Source organism: Schistocerca piceifrons, chromosome 7 (genome assembly GCF_021461385.2).
Source record: "Schistocerca piceifrons isolate TAMUIC-IGC-003096 chromosome 7, iqSchPice1.1, whole genome shotgun sequence".
Classification (NCBI taxonomy): Eukaryota; Metazoa; Arthropoda; class Insecta; order Orthoptera; family Acrididae; genus Schistocerca; species Schistocerca piceifrons.
Genome location: NC_060144.1, coordinates 399,891,602 through 399,914,924, shown reverse-complemented (window position 1 = coordinate 399,914,924; position 23,323 = coordinate 399,891,602). Strand labels below are relative to the sequence as shown.

The 23,323-nt window shown below is 44.4% G+C and overlaps 1 non-coding gene across 1 annotated transcript; it reads left to right on the top strand.

Annotated features, from left to right (window-relative positions):
* Positions 1-16,142: 16,142 nt before the first annotated feature.
* Positions 16,143-16,217, top strand: Trnat-ugu. The gene has a single exon. It is a non-coding gene; the product is annotated as a tRNA-Thr (tRNA).
* The last annotated feature ends 7,106 nt before the right edge of the window (positions 16,218-23,323 follow it).

The following is a 23,323-nucleotide window of genomic DNA, read 5'->3' as shown; positions in this document are numbered from 1 at the left end:
GCGAAATAGTAGTCGTCAGAAGAATTGCTCTTTTAAAATAGGCAGAACAAACTCAGAGTTTATTAATGAAGAAACTGTTTATTCTTTGATGTCGCAGTTTTTTGAGATGACTTTCTGTTGACAGGAAAAGTGGAAATTGGACAGGTAAACGACATCTGGCAGTAAAGGCCAATAGTTGTAAATGAAATCTGCGCTAAGCCCCAAAAATGAAAGAGTTCTGTTTCATGTGAATGTGCCTAGCACTGCTTAGTTAAAAACGGACTGTTTAGTTTTCACTGTGGAAATAGTTCAAATAACAGCCACAAAAATGCGCTTGGCTCTATGGGCCAACAGTTCTGAAGTAAATTCTGGACCATGCGCCAGAGTCCCACAGCTACCATCTGAGCATTGCTGTTAGTTTGAGTTTATGATTCCATGGTGTAGCAAGAAATAAATGTTTATTTATTAAAACTGTGTACTACTGTATTCTGTAACGCATGTGGGAAAGAAAGGCCGTAAAACGATGATGGGACTGTTTTTCAACTCAAGGAAAAGCTTAGAGCTGAAGGGAAATCGTAGAAGAACAACCAGAACGTGATAGCGCCCGAAAAACAACCTCCACCTGTTGAGATAGATTTAAATACGTCTATAAGTTCACAGACCTGCCGGCCGCGGTGGCCGAGCGGTTCTAGGCGCATCAGTCTGGAACCACGCGACCACTACGGTCGCGGGTTCGAATCCTGCCTCGGGCATGGATGTGTGTGCTGTCCTCAGGTTAGTTAGGTTTAAGAAGTTCTAAGTTCTAGGGGACTGGCGACCTGAGATGTTAAGTCCCACAGTGCTCAGAGCCATTGTTTTTCACAGACCTAGGTTGTTCTTATTCTCTTAAAGTCGTATTCATTCGGATTTTCATGTCACGGTTGTTTCTTTATCGGTTGTTGTCCTTAGTCCAAAGTAGCAAAAGAAAACAGTTAGACGCAATGATAACGCCTGTAATGACGTTTCTTGTTTTTTTGTAGGTTTCATACCGGAGCAGATACCAATGCAAAAGCAATTGCCTTCCAACAAAAACTGTACATTTTTATTTAGTAGGAGGTAATGTCAAACAAAATTCGTCTCTAATGGGAAATTTAAGCATTTGCGAAGTTTATCAGAGGGTACATGGTTCGTTCATGGATCCTAAAGAAAGTTGAAGGTGGACTATATTTTTTGCTGTTTCCAATGCAAATGTGATGATAAACAAGCAGGCAAGGAAAACATTTCTCGAAATCCATAGTATCAGAAAGCGTACGATAGAAACATTGGTTGAATCGCAAAAGCGCGGTGGCGTTACCTACGTAGACCGTAGGGGGAATGAAACCAAATAGAGGAAATACACAGCTGATGATATACAGCGTGTAGTTGAACACATTGAAAATTTCCCCCGAGACGAAATAGTATGTGTCCAAGAAAGGAGTTAAAAGGGGATCTATAAAAAAATTTCAACTAGCCCTGTTGGATTTGGAAGAGAGATTGAAAAATGAGCCGGCCGCGGTGGTCTAGCGGTTGTAGGCGCGCAGTCCGGAACCGCGCGACTGCTACGGTCGCAGGTTCGAATCCTGCCTCGGGCATGGATGTGTGTGATGTCCTTAGGTTAGTTAGGTTTAAGTAGTTCTAAGTTCTAGGGGACTGATGACCACAGATGTTAAGTCCCATAGTGCTCAGAGCCATTTGAACCATTTTTGAAAAATGAGACAAGGAAAATTAGAAAATGTTTACTCCTTATCTGAAAGAATAAAACGAACGTTTTTTGTGAAGAGTTAGTCAGTAACAGTGTGTTATTTTTAAGTCAGGTTTTGTGCATTTTTTTTCTGTTCTTACCATTGTACCTTCTAAAAAACATTAGTTTTGCTTTTGAATTTGAAATAAATTAATTAATAAATATTCCTAAGCTAAATGTCGATCTATTTTTCGCTGTCTGCAGTTTAAGAGAACATGAAACAAAAATGTGATCCACGTTGTTATAATAAGGTAGATGCACTTAGCCATCCTTTTATTTACTCATCGGAAGTTCGAGTCCTCCCTCGGGCATGAATACGTATGTTGTTCTTAGCGTAAGTTAGTTTAAGTTAGATTAAGTAGTGTGTAAGCCTAAGGACCGACGATATCAGCAGTTTGGTCCCATAGGAACTTCCCACAAATTTCCAATTTTACTTTTATTTATTTGAATTTTAGATCTGCTCTGGTTTTTACGGTATGGGGTATGGCACGTAGCTCTATTCTTATTGTTTACAGCAAAAATATTGTTTTCATGAAGGCAAAAACTGAATGGTCAATAAAGCGTTAATAAGCCTTTACATAATGTCAGATACCAGTTAAGACAAAAATTGGAAATAAATCCAGACTATTGTTTTAGGAGGCTTTTTCCTTTTGGATTTTATGGGCGATCCACATTTAATCTAGAACGATCTGTCAGCAGCATGAGCTATATGGATTTTAGCCAGAAAATAAGAACTGTTATGAAATTACCAATGGTTGCCAAGGGCAACCAACCGTCAGCGTACTGAAACCGAAGAAAGTTACCGAGCGATGGTAGTAGCCCAGCTGTATGTTCGTCGAAACCGCGTTGCTTCCAAGCGTAACAACGACGCCAGCCCTCCCTGAGGGCCGGATGCGCCAGTTCGCAGCGCAGCGACAGCAACAGCCAGCTCTGGTTCCGCCGAACTTACAGGCGACGCCAGGCGAGGGGCGGCCGGTTCTAAACTTCGCTAACCACTGGTGAAACTCTGATTGCAAAGTAGAACTTCGAGTGGTTGCAGATTTCGGTGCAATTACTGAACGGTACAGTACATCGACAATTAGTGCTGGAACGGTGAAGCGTGAATTTTTTTGTGATCAAAGGGGTGAGTGGTTCTTGTGGATATAATTCATTTGAAGTATATGCCAGTAATAGTCCGTTTCAAGAGTAGCTGAAAGAGTTTACAGAATAATTCAGCGCTAAAATGGATGTTGAACCTAATGTAAAATGTGGCCGGCCAGGGTGACCGACCGGTTCTAGGCGCTTAAGTCTGGAACCGCACGACCGGTACGGTCGTAGGTTCGAATCCTGCCTCGGGCATGGATGTGTGTGATGTCCTTAGGTTAGTTAGGTTTAAGTAGTTCTATGTTCTAGGGGACTGATGACCTCAGATATTAAGTCCCATAGTGCTCAGAGCCATTTGAACCATTTGTAAAAAACTGAACAAAGTAAACACTAACTGAGAGCAGGTGAATGTTAAATTAAAGGAAGAAATTTCGACTCTAGACGGAAAATCAGATAAACAGCAAGATAGCCAAACTGTGACTAAAGGGATACGATTTTCAAAAAGAGTTACATTCTGAGATAGAAAAACAGAGTGACGTAGTTCCGGCTGAGCTAATTGTAAGTAAACAGGTAGTGGAATAAGCCAGTCATGTTCAGCGACTAACGGCCGACCTGTCCGTAAAGTCAACGTATTTTAAACAGTTTAAAGAGGTGAATGTGCAAGAATTTACAGGCACTAATAAACGTCTGTCACTCAGCCAGAAACTTTTAAATGTCCTAGAAGAGTTGAAAATTTCTGACGAGGTTACAGTGTTAGGAAATTCTTTATTGAAATTGAAGGAGTATGTTAGTATCTTGATTGAGCAAAAAGTACAGAAAAGAATCTATTCCTTAGTACGTACACCTCATTCTTCAGGAAATTCAGAAAAAAATTGAAAAATTACATAGCAAATTGTGGGGTAAATTAGCGAAAACCAAGAACCATATTGATAAGAGGGTTGATTTGGGGTAAGAGACCAAACAGTGAGGTCATCGGTCTCATCGGATTAGGGAAGGAAGTCGGCCGTCCCCTGTCAAAGGAACCATTCCGGCATTTGCCTGAAGCGATTTAAGGAAATCACGGAAAACCTAAATGAGGATGGCCGGACGCGGGATTGAACCATCCTCCTCCCGAATGCGAGCCCAGTATGCTAACCACTGCCCCACCTCGCTCGGTGTTGATCCGAATAGACAGAATAATACACTAGTTATTCTAATGGAAATCTTAGAAGAATTTTGCTTGGATTCCTGTACTAGTATAATAAAGCAATGTTCTAAATTTAAACCGTATACATAGACTCAGCCTACATATTTTGTAAGAGAGTTTAGGAAATCGTTACCTAACTATGAGAGGACAGCTAAAATATTTTTGTACTGAATTACCTTGAATATGATGTGGCTGAGTAGAAATCAGCCTAATCAGAGGAATTTAATTCTTGAGATAACTTTCAGGAAGTGTTTCAGGAAAAGTATTGTCTCTATGTGCACCGGAAGAGTTAACGTTACAGTTACTAGACCCTCGTCACCATTATCACAACTTGGGTGGTTATAAGAAGTATATTGAGTGGTATTTGACATAATCTTAAGTATTTCGATAACCACATAGATAAAAACCATTATATGGAAGTGATAGACATTTATTGTACGTAGCACGCAAGGGAGTGAAACAAGGTTGTAGTCCATCCCCAATGTTATTTAGTCTGTATATTGAGCAAGCAGTGAAGGAAACCAAAGAAAAATCTGGAGTAGGAATTAAAGTTCGGGAAGAAGAAACAAAAACCTTGAGGTTTGCCGATGACATTGAAATTCTGTCAGAGACAGCAAATGACTGGCAAGAGCGTCTTGAAAGGAGAATATAAGATAAAAATCAACAAATGCAGTAATGGAACGTAGTCGAATGAATTAAGATGATGTGGATGAAATCATATACGAAAACGAGACATTTAAAACGGTAGATCATGTTTGCTGTTTGGGCTGAAAAATAACTACAGATGGGCGAAGTAGAGATGTAATACAATGTAGACTGGCAATGCCAAGGAAAATGTTGCTGAAGAAGAGAAATTTATTAACATCGAATATAGATTTAAGTGTTAGAAAATCTTTTCTGTAGATATTTGCCTAGAGTGTAGCCATGTATGGAAGTGTAACATATACGATTAAAGTTTAGATGAGAAGAGAACAGAGCCTTTTGAAATGTGGCACTATAAAGGAAAGGTTAAATGGGTATATCGCGTAACTTTTGAGGACATAATCAATAGAATTGGAGAGACAAAAAATCCGTGGCACAACTTGGCTACAAGAAGGGACATACACTCCTGGAAATTGAAATAAGAACACCGTGAATTCATTGTCCCAGGAAGGGGAAACTTTATTGACACATTCCTGGGGTCAGATACATCACATGATCACACTGACAGAACCACAGGCACATAGACACAGGCAACAGAGCATGCACAATGTTGGCACTAGTGCAGTGTATATCCACCTTTCGCAGCAATGCAGGCTGCTATTCCCCCATGGAGACGATCGTAGAGATGCTGGATGTAGTCCTGTGGAACGGCTTGCCATGCCATTTCCACCTGGCGCCTCAGTTGGACCAGCGTTCGTGCTGGACGTGCAGACCGCGTGAGACGACGCTTCATCCAGTCCCAAACATGCTCAATGGGGGACAGATCCGGAGATCTTGCTGGCCAGGGTAGTTGACTTACACCTTCTAGAGCACGTTGGGTGGCACGGGATACATGCGGACGTGCATTGTCCTGTTGGAACAGCAAGTTCCCTTGCCGGTCTAGGAATGGTAGAACGATGGGTTCGATGACGGTTTGGATGTACCGTGCACTAATCAGTGTCCCCTCGACGATCACCAGTGGTGTACGGCCAGTGTAGGAGATCGCTCCCCACACCATGATGCCGGGTGTTGGCCCTGTGTGCCTCGGTCGTATGCAGTCCTGATTGTGGCGCTCACCTGCACGGCGCCAAACACGCATACGACCATCACTGGCACCAAGGCAGAAGCGACTCTCATCGCTGAAGACGACACGTCTCCATTCGTCCCTCCATTCACGCCTGTCGCGACACCACTGGAGGCGGGCTGCACGATGTTGGGGCGTGAGCGGAAGACGGCCTAACGGTGTGCGGGACCGTAGCCCAGCTTCATGGAGACGGTTGCGAATGGTCCTCGCCGATACCCCAGGAGCAACAGTGTCCCTAATTTGCTGGGAAGTGGCGGTGCGGTCCCCTACGGCACTGCGTAGGATCCTACGGTCTTGGCGTGCATCCGTGCGTCGCTGCGGTCCGGTCCCAGGTCGACGGGCACGTGCACCTTCCGCCGACCACTGGCGACAACATCGATGTACTGTGGAGACCTCACGCCCCACGTGTTGAGCAATTCGGCGGTACGTCCACCCGGCCTCCCGCATGCCCACTATACGCCCTCGCTCAAAGTCCGTCAACCGCACATACGGTTCACGTCCACGCTGTCGCGGCATGCTACCAGTGTTAAAGACTGCGATGGAGCTCCGTATGCCACGGCAAACTGGCTGACACTGACGGCGGCGGTGCACAAATGCTGCGCAGCTAGCGCCATTCGACGGCCAACACCGCGGTTCCTGGTGTGTCCGCTGTGCCGTGCGTGTGATCATTGCTTGTACAGCCCTCTCGCAGTGTCCGGAGCAAGTATGGTGGGTCTGACACACCGGTGTCATTGTGTTCTTTTTTCCATTTCCAGGAGTGTATTCTGAGACGTCAAGGATCCACCAATTTAGTGCTTAGGGAAGTGTGGAGGGTAAAAATCGTAGAAAAATATCAAGAGAAGAATACAGCAAGCAGATTCACAAGGATGTAGGTCGCAGTAGTTATTCGGAGATGAAGAGGAATACACAGGATAGCGTAGCATGGAGAGCTGCAACAAACCAGTCTTCGGACTGAAGACCACAACAATAACAACACAAAAACTACGCAAGGAAATCTGGAACCGAGCTCGGTCAATAGTGAATGAATGGATCGCCATTTGTTGAGGATTTAGATACAATAGACACAGATCGTGAGGGTTACACTCAATTCTAACATAACGAGAATAACATCAATGGTAATAAATCACCCCCACGGTTTCAGAGAAGGAAAGAAACTTACTGTAGGGTAAAACGGCATTTGACAGGCAGCAAGCCAATAGAATAAATGACAAGAATGTAATAGATGATGGAAGGAACACAGCCCAAGAGTAAAGAAAGAGATCAATAGTTCGAGTTGGCCAGCTCCAGTATCAGAAAACAACGAGCGTTCTGGAGTAGGGGCACGCTTCAAAATGGAGGTATACAAGATCAGCCATCGGGTTGACAGAGGACAAGTTACTCTCTCACCTATTTTTCGCATATGGAAAAGTATTAAAGATTGTATTACATCCTGATGCACCTTGAGTGAGACTCCAGAAAGTTAACGGACCAAGCAGACGTTGATGAAGCTTGGTAGGGCGCTAAAAGCATGAGGTATTTTTATGATTCTTAGCTCATAGAAATGGCTTGTCGGGAGAAGCAATGGGCGGCGAGCCCATCTCTTAATAATCTTACTGGACAGGTCCAGAGCCATACAGGGGAGACAGGGTGGTCACTCATCGGGACAGGGCTCCAGCATAACAATGCCATAATACCTGCTGCAGAACCTGCAGAAGTCGGGGCAGGGGTGATGGTCTAAAGTAAAGCGTCTACACAGTGGAGTCATAAACTGGGCATTGTGTGCAGAGCAATGTGTAATAAAAATCCATGTTTCCATGCTCGCCAATATTGCAAGGAGGCCAGTGAGCCACTTCCCTCGGCTGCCCCTGTTGTATAAGAAAACTGTGGCATCTGAGAAATGTTTAGAGATGGAATCTTTATTATACCTCATAGCTAGAACTAACAAGATCGAAGGCAGAGGCTATGAAGATCTTTATGATTGTATCTGACACTTGTTGCTGTGGAAAGAGACACAACTTTGGAGAAAATCATCATTTCCCCCCTCCATGAAAACTTAAAAAACCCAGTAATTGGCGGTTTCTTTCTTTTTTTCAGAGACACAGGTTTGTTAACGCTTGCCCTGGTTGGACATGAGTTTAGGGTGTCTTGTGGGAGGGGATATTTAGCGCCTCTAGAGCCTTGTGATTGGCTTAAGACAATGTGAAGGCAGCGTCGTTCGTGCACTCTGCAGGGTCTTTGGGCTGGTAGGCACTTCTGAGCGAAACTCTGGCATGCATGGTTGGTACTTGGGGCTTGTCCTGAGACTGACTTCACTTGTGAGTAGTTTAAACTGGGGAGTCTGTGGTGTAGTTCTTACTGTGACGACAGTGTCACTTCAGATATCTCAAACTACTCGCTTGCCGAGGGTACACTTATTGGTTTTTGGTTTACCAGTCTTGACATTTGGTATCCTTGTGCACTCTGTCATATAAGTGAGCCAAATTGGTCCTTGGTATGACGAGTGAACGCGTGTGTCACGCACTGAAATTTACCATGATTTAAGGGCTATACGTAAACTTAATAAATTAAGATACATATAACCAAACCAATGCAACCATATATTTTAATGATATATTTCGACTTGCTAGTTTATGTCATAATTTTACCAAATTATTCTGTTTTATTTAGGGGTACCTTAATGTACTTTTGTTTTCATGTGTCTCCAATGGTTTCGTTATATGTATCTTAATTTATTAAGTTTGCGTAGTTTTTGTATTTCGTAAATGTGCCTTACGCCGGTCATCTGCGCCACCTGGGCGTCTGTTGGGTTTACATGTTGATCTGTCACGGTAGTATTTGCGTGCACGCCAAAGGGATGCACGCCAAAGGGACAGTGTGTTGCGTGCTGTTCATACCGCGCTCAATTTGCAAGCGTGGCCCTGTTTGTTGCCAGTAGATCTAATATATTTCCATCATTAGAGTGTTCTGAATTTTCTGTTCTAGGTATTTTCCATAGAAGGTATTTAGTAACGCTCCACTGGCTGTCTTGTCACGCCCACCACTAACAAAACTATAATCATCCCATTTGACTATTAGATGATTAAAGTCTCCACCCGTGATTACATTAAGATCATGGAATAGCCGAACTGAGGTTTTCTCTAAAGTTTTTGTTTGCGTCAGGAGGTGAGTCTAATGGTCGATAAGGGACTCCCGTTATAAATGTATACCCACCCATGACACTGAATTTTGTCCGAAAAATCTCAGGTGCAACTTTAATTTCTATCTCGGTGTGGCCGTGCGGTTAAAGGCGCTTCAGTCTGGAACCGCGTGACCGCTACGGTCGCAGGTTCGAATCCTGCCTCGGGCATGGATGTGTGTGATGTCCTTAGGTTAGTTAGGTTTAATTAGTTCTAAGTTCTAGGCGACTGATGACCTCAGAAGTTAAGTCGCATAGTGCTCAGAGCCATTTTTGTCTAGTGAAACAAATGTACCACCTTCATTTCCCATTTCTCCATCCTTTTGGTATAAGCTTAAATTTTCCCCAAAAATGTCCCTACTGTCAACTTTTTGTGTCTAGTATTATGTGAACTTCACTGTCTTCTAAGACCGCTTCAAACTCTGTCACTTCGTTTCGAATTCTTCGACAGTTAACCACTAGCACTTTAGTACTCTCAGATGTGGGACTCATTTCGTTGGATTTGCGCTGAACTTCTACGTTTCCTACAGATTTCGTTATCTGTATTGAGCTTTCCTTATCTGTATTGAATGAGGAGTCGCTTTATCAACCCTTGTGTGCACCCCACACACAGTCAGCTATCTTCGTAGCTGCCTCTGACGTGTAGTGCACACCTGACCCATTTAGAGGAACCCTCCGACACTCAACCCTACGGCGTAAACAATTTAAAGAGGTGAATGTGCAAGAATTTACAGGCACTAATAAACGTCTGTCACTCAGCCAGAAACTTTTAAATGTCCTAGAAGAGTTGAAAATTTCCGACGAGGTTACAGTGTTAGGAAATTCTTTGTTGAAATTGAAGGAGTATGTTAGTATCTTGATTGAGCAAAAAGTACAGAAAAGAATCTATTCATTAGTAGGTACAACTCATTCTTCAGGAAATTCAGAAAAAAATTGAAAAATTACATAGCAAATTGTGGGGTAAATTAGCGAAAACCAAGAACTATATTGATAAGAGGGTTGATTTGGGGTAAGCCAAGTTTGTCACAGAACCTTCGGAATCTGTGGTTCAGCCTCCCACTCGACTTAGAAGCTGGTGACCATATTCCGCTCTGGGGGCAATGCTGTAGATTGTGAGCTTCGTTCAAACCAATTCTGCTAGTCGCTGGAATGAACCAAGTATGATCTCAGAGTCGAGACGACAGGCATCGTTTGTTCCAACGTGCGCCACAAGCTGAAGTTGGTTACACCCTGTTCCCTCAAAGGCTGCCGGAATAGCCTCACCAACATGCTGAATGAGGCCTCCAGTAATGTGCACTGAGTGCACCTGGTGTTTTTTCCCATCCCTTGCTGCCACTTCCCTAAGGGGTACCATTAATTGCCGTACGTTTGAACTGCTGCCGATTAATAGATCCCATATCCCTTCGCTGCCCGTTGACCCATAATACAGCAGGTTTCCCAACAGATAAAGGGAGTGTCACTGGCTAAGTTACGGTCTCAGTGGAAGACAGCACCCAGAACTTTTTGTTTAGTTGGAAGGATGCAAGTTCTTGAGTTTCCCCTCATCTTTGTGCTCTTTACAGAACACCCACAGCCACCACTGACACGCCACTCACAGCCAAGTGGACGAGTAATGAGGGGTCTGGTATTTCCCGCAGGAGAGACAGTATCCACAGGATGTACAGTATTTCAGATAGCTTTGGTACCTCTTGTGCTGTTATGAATGTTATTGCTATCGTGCCTTCACATTTTGTTTAATAAATTGAGGCAATAGTTGTCGGCACGGAGAGGTATAATTTCACGTATGTTTATCAATAGAATGTCGTGCAGGAAGTCATCGCCAAATTCTCAGAGCAGCAACAGATGTAGCACCGTCAACAACCCCAGCAGCAACAGCATCAGCAGTTGATGAGACACCTGATTTCCTGTTCAAAGTTAAGTAGACACTGCAGTAAAAACAGACGAAACCATCACCCTTTTCCATCATTTGCTGGTTTAAAGAGGCCTAAGATAACTGGGGCTCCTACAGGTGCAATCTTAGGAATTTCAAGTACTACATCGCGATCTACAACGGGCTATTTTCTTCCGTAGATTTAGCAATCTTCCACGTACTAGGGAATTTATTAACACTTGTAGACTTTAATGAAATGCAGGGATACCCTCAACATTAAAAGATTGCATCGGATTCCACTGAACAAGATGATAGGTCCGATATTGCTCGATTTCATTATAGGCGCTAAATCACTGGAAATTGCAGCAATTGTAAAGTGTGTGGGTATCTTGGAGTAACCGACCAGAGTGACCTTATGTAACCATTTATAGGACGACCAAAAGCCAGAGATTATTTGGAGGAATCTTAAGGAAATGCATGGGGGCGCGATGGAAAGTAATAAGTACATATTTCACTTGTAGGCCTCTGGTCCTGCATTGATGTATGGAGTATGGAGCATGAGAGGACTCATTATGCTCCCTTTGTTTCCGGTCGAGACACACTGTTGCTAGATGCCGTGTCTCCTGGGCACCTGGAACATTCGCTCACAACGGATGCTCGGCAGTACCGGCCTGAACAAAGAACCTGTGGAAAGTCCAGTCCCGCGCACACAAAGTTCAATGTTTCCTGACAGGGAGCGAATTACACCGGGCACACTGACCTGTCCAATTGCAAAATGCTGCTAGAAGGCACTTGGCATGGCAAGTGAGTTACTGACCTCGGTATTGCATTCGAATATTTTATGTGGTACTCTTAAAGCTTTTTTAAATGAGACAAATATTATCAACATTTTCTTCGTGGTTATATACATGCAACCCCTGCCGCTAGAGGGCTCTGAGTTGTAGTGTGTAACGTGGGGTGTGTGCAACGTATTTGTGTCGGTGCGCGAAAAACAGAGGGCTGCAACCAAGTTTCGGATCTGAAGAGTTCGTCCACTTCACAAATGGAGCACCCTCTTCTTCAGCATGAAAATTCCAGACCACACACGAGCGCTGAGAGATTTCCAGCAATCCGACTGTTTGCGTTCACTGTCATCGATTATCCTCCATACAGTCCCGACTTGGCCCAATCCGATTTTCATCTATTTACAAAACTTAAACAGCGCTTTCGAGGACTTTATTTTGATAGTGATAAAACCAGTGCTAGTAGAGGTGAGGTTGTGGTTCCGTCAAGAACTTCAACATTGTACAGTGACGGTATCAACAGACTGGTCTCTCGTTGGGAGAAATGTGTTCGTCGCCATGGTGACTACCTTGAGAAATAAATGTGTGGACATTAAGATTAAAGGTGTAGACTGTTAAAAACGTTTGTTTAATTTAAAAAGCCTTAAGAGTTTTCACATTAAAAGTTCGGAGGTATTATTTTTCAGCGCGCCCTCGTAACTTCTCAAAGATGTACGTGCCACACAAAACTGTCGTTCCACCGGTTCTTGAGTATTTGTCTGCCGTCTCGGACACTCTGAAGGTAGGATTAATGAAGGAGACAGAGATCTAAGGAATATCGGTGCATTCCGTTCCTATTTAGTAAGCATGGAAACGTCACGGATATAATCAAAGAATCCCTGTTACAGAAGGATACAACTAAAATCGCAGGAAGAATAACACAACATACTACTTCCTCTCATGTATCACTCACAAAATAACTACGACAGAAAAAAATCTGAGAAATTGGAGTACATACTGAGACATACTGATGGTCTTCTTCCCATCCGCAAATGAACAGCAACGGGGTAAAATAAGAATGCCAGTTGAAGCACCATCCGCCACACACCGTAAGACAGTTGAGCAGTATAGAGGCAAAGATATTTTCTAGAGCATTGACCTTTGCAGTTTTGCTCCGGAGTGTCAGCGAGGTTTCAATACCGCCGGCATCGGGGTGGTCGACCTGCTTGGTATTATAGGAAAACCGGGGTACAAATGCGTGGAAAGTTTTAATAGACAGGGTTACGAATTAGAGTCCAGATGCTGCTAAATTTCTAAACAGTGCACACTTCACAGTAGAGTGAAATATTAACACTATGTTGAGATTAAGCCATTTCATCATGACATTCGTTCTTTCACGAGTGACAGTCTCGCAAGTTATGCAAGAGAGTTTCCGTGAAGTTCAAAAGTTAGGAGAGAAGTAGCAGCAGAATTGAATGTATGAGCGTGGGTTGTGAGTCGTGCGTGAACGCTATAGTCGGTGACAGAATTCTCCGGTGATGGCAAGGTACTAGGTTTTGGTCCCGGCCCAGCACTCATGAATCCGAAAGTAAGTCACAATAAAGTGGACACCAGGATGCGCAGTGAAAATTTATCCTGGAATTGCTAAAGGGTTTTGCATTCACGATACTATCAGTCTGAAATTGGACGACATACATTTCCAAGCGTTATATGTCTTTTTTTTAACCGTTTTTCAGGGTTGTTCAGTCAGGAGTTACGTTGCGCGCGCAGCTCTACTCGCCATGAAGCCGTCGGTGGCAGCAAAATACTTCCGAGCGCGCCCCGTTCACATTGCTTTAAAAGTCGCTGTGAAGGAAGAACTCGGCAGGTTACAAGCTATAGGGGTAATAGAACCAATTCCGTCGACTCGGTGCGTAACATTGGAAGTGGTAATAAAAACTCCGAACAGCACTATCCGCCTGCACGCTGATTATAAAACGATCGTAAATTCTCAGGCAGTCTTGGGCCCCTCATTCTTTACGGTGCCAACAAGGAGCTATCCAACCTGACTGACAGCACCTTTGTTTCAAAAGAGGCCATAGTGCACGCACGCAAGCAACTGCCGGAAGGCACAGAAAGGGAACAACTCCTGTTAATCAACACTTCTGTCAAGTCTGTGCAAATACAAGCGCTAGTCGTTTCGTGTACCAGTGCACCATCTGTTCTCCAGCAATACCTGGAACAACAGCTTCTGCAGTGTAATTTGCTAACAAAGCGTGTGAGACCTAGATATGACTCCGCAAACATAATAGCAATAATTAAACCCAGTTTTCCATCTTCATTGTTTCTGTTTGCCTTTATCACACATCTCCACGCACTTGGCCTGTATCATCACCAAGAGTTGTGCGATTAGATACTATTAGCCTCAGCCGCAGAGCGTAACGTTGTATATCATATGTAAATAAAAGCGACTGAATGGTTCAAATGGCTCTGAGCACTATGGGACTTAACATCTGTGGTCATCAGTCCCCTAGAACTTAGAACTACTTAAACCTAACTAACCTAAGGACATCACACACATCCATTCCCGAGGCAGGAATCGAACCTGCGACCGTAGCAGTCGCGCGGTTCCGGACTGAGCGCCTAGAACCGCTAGACCACCGCGGCTGGCGACTGTGTGAAGCCCAGCTCGCTTTGTCCGTTCACGAGGCGCACAAAGTGGTAGAAACAGGTGCCCTGGTTGATGTCTGTTGCTTGACTTCCGGAAGGCGTTCGATATATTTCTGCACTGTCGCCTGGTGAACAAAGTACAAGCGCACGGAATATTAGATCAGCTTTGCACTTAGAGTAAAGAGTTACTAGCAAATAGAACACATAACTGACAGACATCTTAAGATTCAAAATAACTTCGCGCTTATCCCAAGGAAGTGTTAGGGGACGGTTACCTTTCACAATGAGCTCTTGCAAAACCCCACGCTGTGTGGTTGTGAAATCGTACCGGAATGATGGAACTGCCCAGACCCCGTAACACTCCCTTAAAGACATGTTACTTCAGATGAAATACAAATAAAATTAGATTGATGTTTTATTACATTAAAAGTAATGACATAGCAAAAGACTCAGTGACAACTGTTAGAAAAAGTGATTGCAATAAAGGTTTGAAGTACCAACGTAGCCTAGCTGCACATTAAATCACTAATACGAATGCAACCTACCAAAAGTTTTAGTTACTCTATTGGTCGACTGAATAATAAATGAAAACTATACTACCACTGTAACAGAAATTAACGGTAATGTGGCAACGGTATGACCCCTTTGCAAACGGCAACGACCACGTATCGCCGCTACTGATGCATACTCTCACCAGTCTGCTGTGGCGGTAAGTCGGCCGTGCGTGGTCGCAGGTCAGGAACCAGAATCTCGCGCGTCAGGACTCGTTTGAACTCAAGAGGCTAAAAGCAGCGACTTTTCACCTTCCATATCCAAACCAAGGGCGTCCATCTTCACATGTTCCTGTTCCCGACTCTGCTGTTTTCTCCTTTCCGGTCACAACCGTTAAGCAGGAACAATGTTACTGTTTTCCTCCAACAACGTGAAAAATGCCAAGTTTAATACATTTCCACCACAGAATGTCTCTAGAGGGGGGCCAATCAGAGCACATCGTCCTCGCCAGTTTGATCTAGAAATTCCCATCTGGCGTCAGTAGGCGATGGGCGAATCAGAACGTTTTTTATACAGTTCAGAATTTCCGGAAGCCTGGCCAACGTGACGGGAACTGCGCGAGGCTTCCTCTCACAGCGAAGGCCCAGACATTCCAAGACTTGTGATTTCTCAGCATAAATTATTTGGTGGCAGCCCGCATTTGAGATACCGTCCTCAGCTTTCCGCAGAGCCGAAACGTGCCGCATACCGTGAGCCTCATCTTAGCTTGATTGACAGGGTAGTTCAGTGAGACCTCTCTGGTGGCTCCTTGACACGCGTCAGCCGGAAAAAATCCTCTGCAAGCTGTGTGGTCTCCTCTGTCGCTTTCAGAGTTCTGCACGAATTCAGCTGTTCTCACGCATTGTTAGAACACAAGCCTCGACAGATAACCACTGCAGTTTTATAAAATACATTCCATAGCATTAAATAACGACATTAAATTTTTCCCGTGACGAAACTTAAGTTACCTGCCTATCGTCAGTCGTGACAAGGGGCGGATGAACTCAGCCAGTCGGTCTGTAATATGACGGGAAAAAACTAACACTAAAAAATAATGAGTGTAGATTAACGAAATTTCGGGAATACATTTGTCTAGGTATATGTGACGGTAGCATTTGTTCCCGAAAGAACAGTTACCGTTGATGACCATGCAGCTTTGTCAGAAATGAAATGATAATTAAATGGACACCCTAGCTGCAAACAAAGGCGTTGATATATTTCATTGGGACATGTTGAAAATGTGTGCGCTGTACCTGAACTCGTACGGGACTTGGTAGATTATTCTGCCACGAGTAATGTGTATGATAGGCAAACATCTATTAGGCGCACTACGAATGTAGTGTTGTGGACATGTTGCGAATGTGCGTCTCACGGGGAGCGTCCCTGCAGGCGCACTATTCTCTGTGCCATCGGTGGCTCAGATGGATAGAGCGTCTGCCATGTAAACAGGAGATCCCGGGTTCGAGTCCCGGTCGGGGCACACATTTTCAACATGTCCCCAATGAAGTATATCAACGCCTGTTTGCAGCTAGGGTGTCCATTTAATTATCATTTCATTGGTCTAGCTAATATACTTCAGTGATTACCATCGCAAGATCACGGCTTAACGTAAGCATGAGATAAGCCTTTGCAAATGTCAAATGTTGGTACAATAATAACTGGTTTGACCGCAAGAATGTCGAATGCAAGCATTCAGCCGCGCAGGATTAGCCGAGCGGTCTAGGGCGCTGCGGTCATAGACTGTGCGGCTGATCCCGGCGGAGGTTCGAGTCCTCCCTCCGGCATGGGTGTGTGTGTTTGTCCTTAGGATTATTTAGGTTAAGTAGTGTGTAAGCTTAGGGAATGATGACCTTAGCAGTTAAGTGCCATAAGATTTCACATACATTTGAACATTTTTGAGCAAGTATGCAGACGTACATGTATTGTGTTGTACAGGTTCCTGATGTCAGTTTGTGGGATGAAGTTCCATGCCTCTTGCACCTGGTCAGCCAATACAAGGTCAGTTAATTGTGTTCGATGATGACGCTGAAGTTGTCGTTCGATTATATCCTATATGTGATAAATTGGCGACAGATGTGGTGATCTAGCAGGGCAAGGCAACCGCAGAACATGTTGGTGTACAACAGCGGTATGTGGGCGAAAGTTATCCTGTTGGAAAATACCCCTGAAGTTCTGTTCATGAATGGCAGCAAGAAAAGGTTGAATCACCTGACTGACGCACAAATTTGCAGTCAGGGTGCGTGGAATAACCATGAGAGTTCTCCTGCTTTCATACGAAACCGCACCCCAGACCATAACTCCAGGTGTAGGTCCAGTGTGTATAGCACGTAGGCTGACTGGTTGAGATCGTCTCTTGTCACGACTGGCTGCAGGCCCTCAAGTGGCCATCACTGGCACCAAGGCAAAACCAGTTTTCATCACAAAACACAACAGACCTGCACCCTGCCCTCCAATGAGCTCTCACTTGACGTCACTTAGATCGCAAATGGCGGTGATTTGGGGTCAGCGAAAAGCACGCTACAGGGCTTCTGGCTCGGAGCTGTCCTTGAAGTAACCGATTTTTTAAACAGTTCGTTGTGTCACTGTGGTGCCAACTGCTGCTCAGTTTGATACTGCAGACACTACAGTGCGCCAGAGTCTTCGCCGAGCACAATGGTCTTTCCTGTCGGTAGTGTCACGTGGACGGCTGGAGCCCGATCTTATTGCGACCGTACATACTCATGGTGACCCTGCCAGCATCTTGTACAGTGGCTACATTCCTGCAAAATCTTTCTGCAATATTGCAGAAGCATCCAGCTTCTCGTCGCCCTATTACACGACCTCGTTCTGTCAGTGAGTTATTGATAATGACGTCTTTGTCGCCTTAAAGGCATACTTAAGTAACATCAATTCACCACGCCCAATTTCAAAGGTAACTAATACTCAAGATCGTTAGTGTGTATTTAAAGTAAACCTGATGTGCAACCCTATAGTGGCGCCACTCTTATGCTACTGGCGTCAAATCTGAATAGATATCATCTTCCAGATGTGGAAACACGCCTACCATCTCACACCATGCCTTCTCGGTGTTGCCTTTCTTGCCGTCAGTGTATATGATGTAATTGGATAACGTCAGAATCTCCGCAAGGATGTTCGCGGATGATACTGTTGTAAACAAAGAAGTTGCAACGCTTAAAACTATTGTAAAATACAGGAAGACCTGCAGAGGCTCGATCCTTGGTACGGGGATTAGTAGGTCAGTGTAGGCATAAACGTAGTGTGTTGAGCACTGGTGGGGGGAAAGTCTAATTTTTGTGTAGTTACACGAGTCCTTAACGATTACTGGAAGCAGTTTCATCCATTAAATATCTACGAGTACACTTACGGAGCAGATGTTGGACTGAGGTTTATTGATGAAGGAGGTACCTCATAAGACCCTCGCTCGAACGATACTTCAGCGTTTCTCATCGGTCTTGAACCCTTACCAGACAGGACTCACAACTAAAATAGACGAGTTCCAAAGAAGAGCAGCACCTTTCGTCTCAGTTTCTTTTAGTTAGCATTAAAATTTCACGGAGATGCTCGTCGACATCCAGGGAAGGCGTTACAACTTAGGCGTTGATACACGATGTGGGTTACTGTTAATATTCGGAGAACGTACGTCCCAAGAAGAGGCAACCAGCATATTTCTTCTAGTGAAGAGTCCACGAAGGTAAAGTTACAAAGACTGGAGGCAATACGAATGCTTACCGGCTTTCATTCATCCCTCGCACAATTTACGAATGGAACTAGGCAGGTGGGGGGGAGTGATAATGGTGCCCTACGTACCCTTCGCCACACCCCGTTGGGTGGCTTGCGGAGAATAGATGTAGATGCAGGATGTTGTAGTAATTAGTACAGCTTGGTGTAAAGCATAGTAACCGGGGCCACCACAGAACAACATTTACAATACTTATGCCAACTCTTCCAAATGCTACATGACTATGTATTGAGTTGCAGTATGTAAAAATCCCTGTTAAAATCTGACCTACAAAATAGCACCAAGCCATATTATTCCTGAATCAATATGTCTTTTAGGAACTAGAGCCATCACCAGCGAGATGTACAAATTTCCTTTCTTTTGCACAAGAAATCCTTGTTAAGGTCTGACGATGGCCTTAGTTCCAAAGGAGTTACGGAAAAGTAATTTATTGATTCAAAAAATAGTGTGGCTTGCTGCTATTTTCCAGCTGACTGATATTTCAGAAAACAGCCGTGGTGTTGTCAAGCTGTTGCAGAGAAAATAAGATCCCAGTTTACGAAATACTTACAGCCGTTGGTCAACGTTATTTGTAGTGAAGCCATTACCACTCTGATACTGTGCGAATGAGGAAGATGGCGGCAGTAACGGCCGGCGTTCTGAGTCCAGGCGACCCTCTGCAGTGAGCGCTAAAGTAGAGACATCCTGCTCTGTGACGGCAAGACTCGTTTTATTGGTTGTCTGGCACAGAGCAAGTCTTTCCTCATCAATCATATGACGACAATTCCTTACTCTTTCGTCTCCCAGTAGCACATGTTGTCTAATTTAATCCACTGAAATTTGGCTCTACCAGCGTAGGAATTTCGCCAGTCAATTGAAGCAGACCTTGCGATTCCTGCGCATTTTATTACGATTTATCAATGATGCCACATAATGGGGAGGAAGGAGGGAAATATCTCCGACTTCAAGACAGGATTCTGAACCTCATGAATCAAGGGGCAAACGTGTAGGCATATGTGTGAAAGTGCACATGGTACAGAAATAAATATTAAGAGCCAAGCAGAAAGCTAGCTTCAAGACTGTTAAATGAACATTCCTCCATGGTATGGCTACCGAGAAAATGATGGGTTTCACGAATTATCATTTATAAAGGCTACACCTGTCTTATATTTTATCTAGTATCTTGAACAAACTTGTTCTATGGCTTCCCTGCGTGCAGAGGTGGAACGAGGTGAATTTTGCTTCGCATATCTGGCCGCAAAGATTGCTTTCAGCTCTGAACAAATTTATGACTCTCCCTGGTTCTTTTAAATAAACTCCCATGTTACATGTCAGCTAGAAAAAGCTCTCCGAGGCTGCAGAAATGACAGGCCCCTCACTACAATAAAGGAAGAGAAGAGAGGAAGTAAATTAGCTGGGCTGTAATTGCTAACACAGAAATTTGTTTGTGGTTATTATGCAGCATTGACCATGGGGAAGTGTGTGTAACACCATGAAACATGTAGCGAGGCAGCTTGGGTATAAGCTACCAAATAACACTTGTCCCTATCATTTTGCTGCTCCTTCCAGTGCAAAGTTAACTACTTACGGATATCATAGGTGATACTACATTAACCTGCACCATTTCTGGTGAGGACCTTCCTTGGAATTCTTTCCTCGCCTGTTCTTTTTCATTTAATACCTTACTTGTCCACTTAATTTTTAATATTCTTCAACAGCACATCAAACACTTCTTCTCTGGATATCTGGTGGGCCTTGTTTCATTTCCATTCGGCTCTGTGCAGCATATGTGCACTTTCAGGAAACTGTTCCTCAGTTACCTATCAGTATCTGATGCCAGTAGAGATATTTCAGTTAAGTAACTCCTTTCTACTACTCTTCGTGTTTGTCTGTTTATCATCAGCCCATTTTCCGTACTAAGTAAGCTGTTGCAGATGGGCAGGCCTGTGCAAGTGCCCATTGCCGTAATCACATTGCTTGCCATAATAAGTCAGCGCAGTGCTTTGCTACCACAGTGGAATCAGCACACTGGCATGACCGCTTCGTCAGTGACCAATGGTACTTTTGAAAACCGGGATGCTTCGGCGGCATCGCGACAAGTATAGTACACCGAGGTGACAAAAGTCATGGGATACCTCCTAGCATTGTATCGGCCCTCCTTTTGGGTGATTTAGTGCAGTAATTCGATGTGGTTATGGACTCAACGGGTCGTTGGAAGTCCCCCGCAGAAATATAGAGCCATGCTACCTCTGCAGCCGTCCATAACTGCGAATATGTTGCCGGTGTAGGATATTGTACATGAACTGATCTCTCGATTATATCCATAAATTTTCGATGAGGTTCATGTCGAGCGATATGGGTGGCCAAATAATTCGCTCAAACTGACTAATGGCTTAGACTGACCAATAGCGGACAATCGTGTGTCGGTGAAATGTCACATTGTCGTCCATAAAAATTCCATCGTCATTTGGGAACGCGAAGTCCATGAATGGCTGTAAATGGTCTCCAACTAGGCGAATATAATCATTTCCAGTCTATGATCATTCAGTTTCACCAGCGAACCCAGACCATACCATGCTAACACAACCCGCACCATTGTTGAGCGCCCGCCGAATGCACAGTGTCTTCGGTACATGGCTGTATCCTGACACTCGCGTCCTACCATCAGTTCTGGCCAGTCCAATCGATATGCTCAAGAGCCCAGAAGAGACGCTGAAGGCGATGTCATGTCGTTAGCAAAAGCATTCGCATCGATCGTCTGCAGTCATAGCCCATTAACGCCAAATTTCGCCGCACTATCCTAACAAATACGTTCGTCGTACGTCCAACACTGAGTTCCGCAGTGTTGCTTATTTGAAACTTCCTGGCAGATTAAAACTGTGTGCCGGACCGAGACTCGAACTCGGGACATTTGCCTTTCGCGGGCAAGTGCTCTACCATCTGAGGTATCCATGCACGACTCACGCCCCGTCCTCACAGCTTTACTTCCGCCAGTACCTCATCTTATACTTTCCAAACTTCACAGAAGCTCTCCTGCGTACCTTGAATAACTAGCACTCCTGAAAGAATGGATATTGCGGAGACATGGCTTAGCCACAGCCTGGGGAATGTTTCCAGAATGATATTTTCACTCTGCAGCGGAGTGTGCGCTGATATGAAACTTCCTGGCAGATTAAAACTGTCCCGAGTTCGAGCCTCGGCCTGGCACACAGTTTTAATCTGCCAGGAAGTTTCATATCAGCGCACACTCCACTGCAGAGTGAAAATCTCATTCTGTGTTGCTTATTTATTAACACTAATAACTATATTCAAAGAATACTACTCTCGGTCGCTATCGTAAGTGAAGGTCGTCAGCCCATGTGATGTCCGTGGTGAGAGGTAATGCCTGAAATTTGGTATTCTGGGCACATCTTGGTACTGTGGATCTCGGAATATTTAATTCTTTAACTATTTACGAAATGGAATGTCCCATGCGTCTAGCTCCAACTACCATTCAAACCTCGAAGTCTGTTAATTGTCGTCGTGTAATCATAATCACGCCGGAAAATTTTTCACGCGAATCAACTGAGTACAAATGACAGCACCATCATTGCAATACCCTTCTATACCTCGTGTGACTTTTCAGCTCAGGGTAGATAATACCTGGGGTCTGTGCTTATAAACAAGCCCATCCTGATGTGCGTAAATACTAGCTGTCTGGTTTGCGTCCGGAACTGAATCGGCGACCTCTGTATAGCGATCTACGGCTGTTACGGCATCGTCGCTCGTCAGCCATGGAGTGGAGCAGCTATCTCTATTCAGTACCCTACAGGACCACCTACTTTGGAGCTCCAGCCACAATGGTCAAACAGAGGTCCTCCCAGCCGCTGGTCCATCTAGCATGCACCGATGCCAGATATTGCCATCCACACGTCTAGGCCGAGTATCGCACTCTGGATGTGTGCAATTTGAACGCTCACCATGGCCGGGCAGATCCCCCACCTACCTTGCTAGCAATGTATCATGACCAGCTCACCACACCAGCAGCTGATGCAGCTCCGCCACCAGGCTGCTAGATGTAGCGTCTAGAAGCATCTGCGTGACTATGCATCAAGCACCTAGGATCATGGGTTCGATGGCCAACTTCTGCCTACTGAATTTGGGCACGAGTCTTCTGTAGTGAACTGTTATAAACAAATAAACGAATTGAACGCGACTGGACCGGCGGCACGCACCAACTAGAGAACTTCAGCCCCTAAATTGTCCATTCCTGCCGTCATGTTACCACAGGCCTTGGCAGTCAGATAGTTTGTCAACCTTAAAAAGGAATATGTCCCGCTTTCACTTTTATTCCACTTTCTAAATTTTCTTTCACTTTCTCCTCTGCTTTTCGGACGTGTCCAGAGCAACGGAAAGAGCGCGCAGTACAACAGCTTGTCTTCACTGACTGTTTCCAAATCGCTGGACTCAACGAAGGGAACTTGTACGTTGACTGCCCAGTTCACCAAATTTGACTTCCTACTATTTTTTTCTCTATGGAAGCTAAAAGAGAAAGTTTACAATTACAAACAAATAACATCAGGTGATGAAAGACGTAAATTCCTGTGCTGAAATGTCTGATGAAATGTTAAAATGCGTGCATCAGTATTTACATGGAAGATTGGAATTTTGTATTGTAACTGGTAAACGACACTTTGAACAGCACCCTCGAAGGTGTTTCAGATCCAAAGCCTTTGTTCTTTCACTTCTTTTTCCTTGGCTTCATGCTGACACATGGAGTCGACAGCTGCGATTATTTACCAATTTCAAACTGCGATTGGTCGTTTTATATATATCCATGAAGCCACTGTGGACGTGCAGGGGACTCTCTCTCTCTCTCTCTCTCTCTC